The sequence below is a fragment of the Mus musculus genome, chromosome 15, assembly GCF_000001635.26.
Source record: "Mus musculus strain C57BL/6J chromosome 15, GRCm38.p6 C57BL/6J".
Lineage (NCBI taxonomy): Eukaryota > Metazoa > Chordata > Mammalia > Rodentia > Muridae > Mus > Mus musculus.
The window spans coordinates 87,802,447-87,813,537 of NC_000081.6; the positions used below are offsets into that span (position 1 = coordinate 87,802,447).

Here is an 11,091-nt window from a genome sequence, read left to right on the forward strand (position 1 = left end):
AAATCTTTATAGTTTTCCTTCCTTCCTTCTTAATGTTAGTTTTATAAAAATTAAATATACAAAGTCATTAGTTTCTTTACAAAGTTTTCATAATACTTTGCTTTTGCTGATCTTCTTGCTCTGAGTGTTTCCCCCACCCCCCACTTCCTATCACTGCTTCAGCCATTCTGTTTTCAAGAGTGTTCTGTTACTATGCTGGTCAACTTTAATTGTCAAAACTGGACACAGCCTAGAATCTCAAGGAAAGAGAACATCAGTGAAGAACAGTTTAGATCAGTTAGACCTGTGGATATGCCTGTGGGGATTGTCTTTAGCGTCTTAATTGGTATGAAAAGACCCAGTCCACTGTGGGTGACATCATTCCCTATGCCAGGGATCCTGACTAGGTGTAGGGGTGGGCTGAGCACAAATGATCAGGCATGCATTCCTTTTCCCCTGTTCTCAACTGTACATGTGACTACCTGCTTCAAGTACCATCTTGATGTCCCCTCTAGGATGAATCATAACCTGGAATCATGAGCTAAAATAAAGCCTTTCTTCCCTGCTTGCTTTTGGTCAAAATATTTTATCACAGCCACAGAAGTGAAATATGGATAGTCGCCCTCTTTTTAAAATTCATTTTTTGCTTTCTTTCTAAATGTGAGATCTACTTTCCCCCTCTGATGGTTCCTTTGTAGTTTCATGATCTATGGCCCCCTATGAATATTAAAATCTAAGATTCACATAGACAGAAAACATTGTATTTATCATCTCGAGTCTGGGATACTTTGTTCAAGATAATTATTGCCAGTACCATGCAATGTCATGAAAATTTTATTATTTTGATTTTTTGACAGTTGAATAGTAGTCGAGTGGGGGTAGGGGTATCTCTCTCTCTCTCTCTCTCTGTGTGTGTGTGTGTGTGTGTGTGTGTGTGTGTGTAGATCACAGTTTCTTTACCTATTCATCTGTTGGTGGACATCAAGTCTGGTTCCATTTCCTGACTGTTGTAAACAGCACATTAATGAATATTACTGTGTAAGATCTCTGTAGTAGGACTTGAATTCCCTTAGGTGCCCACTGAAGATTGTATAGCTGGGTCATATTGCAGGACTATTCGTGGTTTTCTCAGAAGCTTTTATGCTGATTTCCATAATGGCCACACTAGCTACAATCCACCAGCAGCGAACGGTTCTCCTCTTTCCCCACATCCTCCTCCTCACATTTTATCTTCAGCTTTCTTCATGTAAGTCATTCTGACTGGGATGAGATGGGATCTCAAGGAGTTTTAATATTTCTTTCCCCAATGCATGAGACTATTGAACACCATTTTATTTCTAATAGAAATTTGGCCCTCCTAGACTGCCAATATTTGGCTTGAATTAATTATTGGTAATGTAATTTCTTGCTTATTTTCCATTTTAATTCAGTCTTAAATTTTTATTTTCATAGAAATAACTTATTCTGTTATCTGTGTGTATATCTGTGTGTGCATATATATGTGTGCAACACGTGTATACATGTGTGTGGAGTCCTACAGTTGACGTCAGTTATCTTCCTTTAACATGCTCTACCTTATTTTATTTTTCTTTTGAGACTGTATTTCTTACTGAACCTGGAATTCACCAAATGGCTGGACTGACTAGCCTGTACAGTTTGGCATTCTCCTGCTTCCATCTCACCAGCTCTGGGGTTAGAAGCACACTCTACACCTGGCTTTTTGCATGGGTGTTGGGGATCCGAAGTCAGGCCTTCATGATTGTGAGGTAAGCCCTTTACCCTCTGAGCCAACATCCAGCCCTGTCCTCATTCTTAACATTGGATATCCCTCTGTTTTGGCAGGTGTTGCTTCTATTATCTCCCACTTCTTAGATTCATGGTTTTTCCCTTTTAAGAACTGTGGTTAACATCAAGATCTTTTTTTTACTGATTTCTAGGGTGCAGCAACAGAGGAAGGGCCTACCTTCTTTATCAGATGAGCTGTTGGGGAAAGATGGGATGGGGAAACCTACAGGGGAAAGAATGGGAAAGGACATGAATTTTAAAAAAGGAGGTCTGGAGCAATCTTTCCCATGACACCTGAGAGACACTTAGTCATGTTGCACTTTTACTGCAGTATGCAGCTATTTTCTCTTTGTCAATGACACTGCTTTTCTACAGGTTTTTGATGGATATGTTGCTGCTTATTGATGGATATGTTTCTCTCAGTTGTTGAAACACGACTGTGCACCTTCTCCAGAACACAATGATGTCCAAACATCTAGAAGGCTGTTTCTCTCTTTTGTTATTTGTGAAGCATTGTGATTTTGTTTTGAGTCTGTCTCTCTGTCTCTCTCTCTCTGTCTCTCTCTCTGTCTCTCTCTCTCTGTCTCTCTGTCTCTCTGTCTCTCTCTCTGTCTCTCTCTCTGTCTCTCTCTCTGTCTCTCTCTCTGTCTCTCTCTCTCTCTCTCTCTCTCTCTCTCTCTCTCTCTCTCTCTCTCTCTCTCTCTCTCTGTAGTGGCTAGTTTTGTGTCAACTTGACACAGCTGGAGTTACCACAGAGAAAGGAGCTTCAGTTGAGGAAATGCCTCCATGAGATCCAGCTGTAAGGCATTTTCTCAATTAGTGATCAAGGGGGAAAGGCCCCTTGTGGGTGGGACCATCTCTGGGCTGGCAGTCTTGGTTCTACAAGAGAGCAGGCTGAGCAAGCCAGGGGAGGCAAGCCAGTAAGGAACATCCCTCCATGGCCTCTGCATCAGCTCCTGCTTCCTGACCTGTTTGAGTTCCAGACCTGACTTCCTTTGGTGATGAACAGCAGCATGGAAGTGTAAGCCGAATAAACCCTTTCCTCCCCAACTGCTTCTTGGTCATGATGTTTGTGCAGGAATAGAGACCCTGACTAAGACACTCTCCCTCCCTCCCCCCATAATAACTAAATAGTCAAAGTTGCAGGCTCAGAAAGTTGCAGGCTCAGGCCACTTATGTGTGAGTTACAGCTTCTTTTTATCAATTTTATGTGTTTTCACACGCATTAATGTCTATAATGCTATACTCTTATCATGACCTCCAGTTTTGCCCAATGTTTTGGGTTGAATTATCTTGTGCCTGCGGGTCAATGGGGGTGATCCTTCATCTCTTAGGCTCTCACCCACTGGTTTGGTTTACACAACTTTCCCTGTCTCAGACACACACCATGTGCCTAGGATACATTCAATTTCGTTTTGCTAACACAGCTGCATGGGAGGGGATGGAAGAGCTCACAGCAGCCCACAAGGACCATACATCTTCACTGCCATGTACACCTTTATTATAATCCCCCCCCTTAAAAAAAGCTTGATTTTTATCATGCTTATCTGGTGTCTGAGAAGACTTTTCTTTATTCTGACAGGATTGCCTTCACAGTTAGGTCTCAAATTCTGTAACAGGTACTTATAGAATCAACTATAGGCTCTTTTTCCTTTCCACCCTTTTGCAAGCATTTAACAAATCCTGCCCTAGCATAGTGAGGCCACCTACTTTCCCTGTAGTCTGAATGTCCCTAAAAGCCTGTTACATGTGGCTATTTTGCCTTAGCACGTTGACACATGCCAACTCTAAACCTGCCACACAGTGTGATGCTATAGTTAAATCTCATACATCCAGGCTGGGAAGTGGCTCAGAAGGGGAACAGCTTGCTTTGCAAGCCCGAGGGCCTGAGTTTGATCTCCAGCATCTATGTGGAAAGCTGGGCTGAGCAGATGACAGGCAGCATGCTCTTACTTATAACCTCAGAGCTGTTGGAGAAATAGTGTGGATAAAGATGGACTCTCACAGTTTGCTGGACAGACTAGGCGATTGGGAAGCTCCAAGTTCAGCAAAATTTTAATGCCTCAAAAACAAACAAAGAAGAGTGACAAGTATCACTAGCCTAAACACACACACACACACACACACATATATATATACTAGCATATGCACACTCATGGGCACATTTGCACACACTAGTGTTACACCACATACACACACACACACACACACACACACACACACACACACACACATATATATATATATATATATATATATATATATATATATATATATATATTAGCATATGCACACTCATGGACACATTTGCACACACTAGTGTTTGTTTCTTCCCAGGATCCCTGGCTGACCTTGGCAGACCTGCCTGGTGCTGGCCCTGAGAAGGACCTGTGATTAAGGGCTTGTGTTCACACTTGTTCAGCATTGTTCTTCTGTGGCCCTGATAGTCCAAGATGTGTGATTACAAATCTCTTGGCTTGTTGTGTTTTGTTTGCTGAGGTTCCATTGTCTTCTGATGCAAGGCTTTGCTGATAATCAGTTCTGCGATGATCTTGTCATTTCTCACGAGTGCGCTGTCATCTGTTCAGCCTGTGGTCCACACAGTGGGACACATGCAAACAACTTCTATCATTCCTCGGATGTTCCTGCGGACAAATACACTTGACCCTTTAACCTCATGGTCTCAGCAGACCTTATCATTTACAATCCAAAGGTATATGGAATACTGCTCCTTCTATGCCTCAGATCTGGGCATGCCAACCCCTCCTTGCAGGTCACATCTTTCTTTGTAAGCACGGTGAGCTGTGTTCTACCCCTTTGCCCAGTGTGTGTGTGTGTGTGTGTGTGTGTGTGTGTGTGTATGGGGAGGACCCACTCCATCCATTTTACATCTTCTTCGCTTCAGCTCTCTGGCTACCCATTTCTCTATGCTCTCTGTTAAAATTGTCTCCATTTTCTCTCTTTTCTCCCCCATATCTGATTGATCTCTGTCCATTTTCCCTTGCTGGACTGTCATTTCTAAACTGTGCTCGGGAAAAACTACCTTCCGAGCTGTTAGCCATTCTCTGCCGCTCCCTGCTCCACTGGCTCATTTCCTAGCTTTTCTACCTTCTGCTTATCAGAGGGCGGAGACCCCTCTGGCTTCCTGCAGCTCACCAATTGCAGTTGGGCTCGTTTTGTGTCCACTCAGTCACTGTTATCTAGCCTGTGCTCACACTGGCGTATCTGTTCAGCCCAGTGTATCAATTGCATGCTCACACTGCTGGATTCCCAAGCCTTGCCTGTTTGCTTCCACTAGGGCAGTTTTAGACAGTCGCTAACTATTTTGTCTTTATTGCTCACTTTTCAGTGGGACCCATGGTCCTGGGTTTGAGAGACAATGCCCTGTGTGGTAGGCATTCCTCTCCCCTTTCCTACCATGTTCCCACCCTTGGTGAGTTAGACCTTCTCCTAAGAGACAGGTGTCTCTCCTCTAGGAAGTCACCTTTTGAGGACATTTGACACCATTGGAGCTCTGGCTGTCTTAACCCTCTATCTTCTTCCCTCATAGTCTCTTGTGACCGAGTGAAGACTGGGGCTCAGAGCTCTCTTGGATTTGACACAGCTCCTTGTTCCTTCCTGCTTCCGAGGAGGATTCACATGAGTGGAAGCAGCTCCTGGTAGAAATGGTCCCTCATCACGCCATCTGCAATTCCGTGAAGGTTCGTGCGATCCTGATGCCCATCTGCCCATATCCCCAATAACAGAAATGCCCAGTTAGATAGTTTTATTAAAAGTGTTGTGGGGGAAGGGTGGGGACTGTTAAAAAGCCTGGTTTGTAATCACTAGTTTCTTCCACACTTGCCTTGAAGGGTTAGTCAAGAACACTAGCACCATGTCATCATACATGGCTTCTTTTCTAGGGCCAATGGTGAGGAAGTTCTGAGGTTGTCTAGTGCTCATGAGAATGAAGGATTGAGGTAGAAACTTAAGGGTTCTTTGGAAAGCTGGTTGGATGGTGTGTTTCATTAAAGCGGACACAGGCTTGAAAGGCTAAGGCAGACTCATGAAGGAACGTTTCACTGAAGCAGACACAGGAGAGAGGATGTTCTGCTAAAGCAAACATATAAAAGGGTACATGATGAAAGAGTCGTTGCTAACAACAGGCATGTATTGGTCTGTCTTACATTGCATAGTTGAGATGCATTTGTTGGGACACCATAGAGAGATAAGCATCAAAAAACTTCTGGTGGTGTGCTGCAGTTTGTTGCTGCTTCCAAGTACCCGAGCTGATTGGATACACTCGCTGAGGCAAGACATGTGCTAAGGCAAGACACATGAGGGAATGTGATATTTGGAAGGTATAAATAGGACTAGACAGAGTGATGGAAACAGAGCTTGGCTTGCTGGTACAGCTAGCTGTGCAATGTTGTGGGTCTCCTGTCTTTGCTGATCTTTGCTTCCCTGAGAGAGGCACAGCTGAGAACTTCTGGTGTCCCTGTTGGTCCCTCCTACTGATCCTTGCCAAGACTGAGACCTGGCTGTCTCTGCTGGGTCATGTCACCACTGTTGCTAACCTGACTACCAAACTGGACTGCTGGTGTGTCTGTGAAGTGTTTGTGAGTGGATCAAGCTGCCACTGCCTGCTAACTTGTGAAATGAATTGCTGATTTCCAGAAAACACAGGCAAGAGTTGTCCCAAAGAACCTTTCTAAACAGGTCCACTTCCCCCGTATCCTTTCTTTTCCACTACCTCTGGTGGGTGTTGGGTTACAAGATAGGTTAAAGCATTTAAGAGTCATCATTGAAAATAGGATTTGAAAAAAATCAAAGTTACAGAGGATGCTGTCATTACATGTCTATTTATAACTCTGAGGTGGTGTTCTACAAGGTCCAGGCTCCGGGGGTGTTGTGAAGTGGCATTAGCATCGGTGGAGAACATCTGGCCCGAGACCTGGGCTCTGTAGAGAACAATTGGTCTGACAGCTGGGTTCTGTGGAGAACTCTCGGTCTGAGATCTGGGTTGTGGAGAGAACACTTGGTCTGAGTGCTAGGTTCTGTGGAGAACACCTGTTCTGTGTAGTCCTCCTGGTTTGAGAGCTGGTATCTCAGAGACTCCCCTGGTCTGTTGCCTTTTCTGCAGTAATTTATTTATTTATTTGCTTGTTTATATCTCTGAGCTGCTCACAGATTATATTCTGTGTCTTTTGCCCATCACTAAGCCTAGCCTGATAATGGTGGACTTGCCCTAGAGTCACAAGGATAAAATGTGATTCTCTCTTAAGCAGTGAGCACCAGCATGGGAGGGGGTGCTTTGTAAGCACTGGCTGCTGGCCACCAGGAGCCTGCTCACTCTAATAAACCCTTTCACTTCCATATACACTGTCCTCACCCTTTATAGGCAAGGCTGTTTTCCTTAGATCCTAGTAAACTTTTTTGACACTGTTTTGTTGGTCAGTCAGTACTCTAAATTGTCACAGAGAGACACCTAGTGAGTGTCATGCTCTGCCTGAGGATGTGGCTGGAGCAGGTGCCAGGACCCAGGTAGATGCTCTGCCCACTCGAAAGGAACAGGCTTTCAGTGGGCAGATAAGGAAGGGTGTAGAAGTACTGCGGTGGTAAGTGGTCTGCACTCTTTGTCGGAGTTCAAACCTTCTCTGCACTTCACCTTCCTCTCAGTTTTCTGATATCAGTTTCTGCTACTGGAATATCCACAAGGTGGGAACCCTGGGACATGTACAATATGAGAGGAAAGCATAAGGCATAGTGTGTGAGATCACATGGTATGTGTAAGGACGGCAAGGTGGTTGAATATTCCCACTGGGATCTCTGCCCCTGCTCCTGCCCTGTACCATGACTGTTGTATGACTTTGTCTTGGGAAATGTGATCACGTATCCATTCACTCTGATGGGGCAAGAAGGACAAACTCAGGAAGTTTTCCAACCAAGTCTAGTGTGGCAAGCCTGTGTTTGAGCTTGTTGGGGTTTTGCAGGACTGCGGATGAGTCAGGGGGTACCTGCATCACTTAAGAACCTGACCAGGGTAAGTGATGATCCTACTACAGCTCCCTATACAACTTACAGACAGTTCTATAGAAGTGCCGTTTCTCTAAAGCAAGCTCACATTTCCTTGGGGAGGAGTTTGCGAACTTTATACCTGACTGAGCTCTGCCATCCGACTATGTTTCAGTCACTTGGTGAGTCTTGACGAGGCCCCACCTCCTTTCTGGAGAGGATGCTTCAGACTACAGGAAAAACCAGCACCACACAGCACTTTCTGTTAGCTGGATCTCCCAAGCTCATTCACTCCAGCACCAGTCCCTGCAAGGTCGCCAGCCACCAGGAGTGGACCATAAAGACATCAACTGTGTCTTAAGATAAACAGCTCTGGGTCCCAGTCCTGGCATGAGCACCACTAACAGGGGTGCCCCTGGATAGCCATGCATGCACTACTATTCCCCCTCTGTAAGGTGGACTTAGTCATGTCTCTGGGAAGGGTTGTAAGGATTCCATGAGCTGGTGGCATGATATCCTCATCTGGGACTCTGGATGGAGCCCTATTGAGGCTCCCAAAGGTATTATCCTTAGTGTGGGATTATGGAACTCCATATTGAAACTTCTCAGAATACCTTGGGCCATCTCTCTGGAGAAGCAGTTGGGCTATAGCTCCTTTCTCACTTCCTGTTAGGAGGAGTTCAGCACCTGGCTCAAACCCTCCGGTGTTTGTGGCATTAGGATCCTAGGGTTTCTACCCCAAGCTCTGGCTTCTCCCTGTTGTGCTGTGGAGGTGTCACAAAGCCTAGAGCAGTTCCACAGTGCACAGGAGCCCCTGATGTGCAAGCCAGCCATTCTGAGGACACCCTCGCACCTTTCTCAAACTAATAATCTCATGTTGATGGACAGAATTAGTCTCTGAATTCTAATGAGACTGTGCACCCTGGAGACGGACAGCCCATCTGAAATTAAATGAGAGAAATGGCTACTTCTGCTGCTTCCTTCAGAGGCGCATTTGCATTCTGTCAGCTTCCATTACTAAGGCCCAGTGGACACCAGGAAGGAAAGGAGCCCTCTGCTAGGCGGGTCAGGGCATTGCAAAGCCTGCAGAGGTAATGGGCACTCAATCAGGCCTGTTGTCCTGGCGACTGCTCTTGTCTCTGCCCCTTCCTCTGTTCCCTTGTCAGAGGCCAGTGCTCCTTCTACCTCTAAAGCCTGTTTGAGGAAGATGCAAACAGCTAGCCCTTCTTCTTGGTGCTCAAACTTTTCTCTTCACAGAGCTTTGGTGCCCAGCCTAGAGGTGATGACAATTCCCTCCCACAGGCCTTTGCAGCCTCCACTACCTGGACTGCTCTTGCATTGGTCTGGCCTTTTGAGACTGATGTATGGGCCTCGGTCACAGAGTATTCTTTCTGTGTGCACCACAACACCACACACACACACACACACACACACACACACACACACTACACACACACACACACACACAATACACACACACACACACACACACACACACACACACACACACACCATTATTTAAAAGTGAGTCTTGGCTTGACACGGAGGTGAACACCTAGAATCTCAGTACTTTCTAGGATAGCAGAAATAGAAGAATTGCAAGTCCGAGGCCAGCCTGGCTGTGTAGAGAGACTGTGTGTCCTATGTAAGTGACCTAAAGACATGCCCACGTTTCACTCTCTGCTGCTGGGACAGGAAGTTTTCCGGTGTTGGAAGGTCCTTTTCCACCTCAAGTTTAAAGAATCTAGTTCTTTGTATAGGCTTAGCAAAAACTCTCGTGAAAGACAGGCAAGCGCACAGAAGATCTGTGAACCCTGAAAGTCCCCAGCGTCTCAGGGCTTCCCACAATCTAAGCAGCTCTAAGGTGGCTTGTTTGCTTGTTTAGATGGTTGGAGCAGGCTGTGGTCCTTTAGCGCCCACTGTGATCTGATCAGGGCCTCTCCCTCCCACTGTAAAATGAAAAACCTAGAGTGTAGCAACCTCCTGAACCTGAGCTTAGTTCTTTCTCAGAGTCTGCTGAAGCTGCCGCAGAGTCCCTGTGGCTAGTATCCATCTCTCTTCCATGCCTGGCTAGAAGGGTGGGCTCTGAGCTCCTGGAGGGAGCTGGCTGGCACATGGGAAGATGGAGGTACAGAATTAAGGAAATGAGTGAGATCAGATCAGGGTCTGTTGTGCCCAGTGGAAAGAGTGTGAGCCATGCTGTGTGGGACTCAGGACGAAGATAACCTACATCAGATGAGGGAGCTGCCCGCATTTCAAATGATTTCACTGAACATCCGAATCACTCTTTGCCCCAACGACCTCTCCCTTCAAGTCTCATGTCAGAAGTATAATACAGGCAGATCATTAAGTCAGCCACCAGAGCTAACAGCTGACATTGGCACTAATTGTAATTAAAAATTAGCATAGAAATGTGCTTTTAGGAGATTAAAATTATTGGTGGGTCCTGACCCCCGTGCATCACCCTAAGTGATGGACGACAAATGAGCCCCGCATTAAATAAAGTCCATCTAATAGGCTTCGGAGAGAGAAAAGATGCAGATTCATTGATTTTCCTTTCTTCTTGATTTACAAACACATCTCCTGCATAGATAAACAGCATACACCGGGACCGTTGGTGCACACCAGACACCACACTGCCTTTGAGAGGCCGTATCTTCATCAATTTCCATACAGGGCCTCGACCCCTAGCAACAGCTTTGTGCTGTAAGCACTTTCTCTACTCAGCAAATTGCATTACATATTAGAAATATTATCTCCGCGCAGCGAAGTATCAGTTAATGATTAGCCGAGTGGCTAAAATGCATGTCAGAAAGAGGACCTGGATTTCACAGAGCAATTACGGCACTGCGCAGGCTTTGCATCCTGTGCAGGATTTACATTGTGGGTACAGAGGCAAAGGGATACCAAGACAGATGTGTCAGAGGGGCATTTGGCACCTCCAACTGTCTTGTCTCCATTGTGTCCACTAGAGTTCCCATGTTCTGTTGACAGACAGCCCCCTGGGTAAGTTGGAGGCTTCTGGACCATTTAGGTAGATGGAGGCTCTGGTGGCTTATGGGGAGGTAGAATCATGAGACAAATGGCTGTCTCACAGCCTGTGTGAAATGAGGACAAAACAGGCATGGCCTTGTGTTCCTGGAGTATATGGAGAAAAGAGAGAGAGAGGCAGGAGACCAATGGGGTCAGACAAATAAGGACCTGGAGCAAGAGCGGGATAGGTATTCAAGTGATTCTAGTCATAATACACATACCATGGGGAAGGGATGGCTTTGATGCCACCACCAGGTCCTCTCTGAAAGGATGTGGCCTGACAATGTCCCCAAGGAGATC

General features: G+C 45.7%; 1 long non-coding RNA gene across 2 annotated transcripts in view; it reads left to right on the forward strand.

Moving 5' to 3' along the window:
* Nucleotides 1–1,449: 1,449 nt before the first annotated feature.
* The window catches only part of Gm35599, a 141,148-nt gene continuing 131,506 nt past the window's right edge, over nucleotides 1,450–11,091 (forward strand). For both annotated transcript variants that reach the window (XR_003951504.1, XR_875545.1), the window contains exons 1-2: nucleotides 1,450–1,745; nucleotides 5,315–5,465. This is a non-coding gene — a long non-coding RNA (predicted gene, 35599). The remainder of the gene's footprint in view (nucleotides 1,746–5,314; nucleotides 5,466–11,091) is intronic.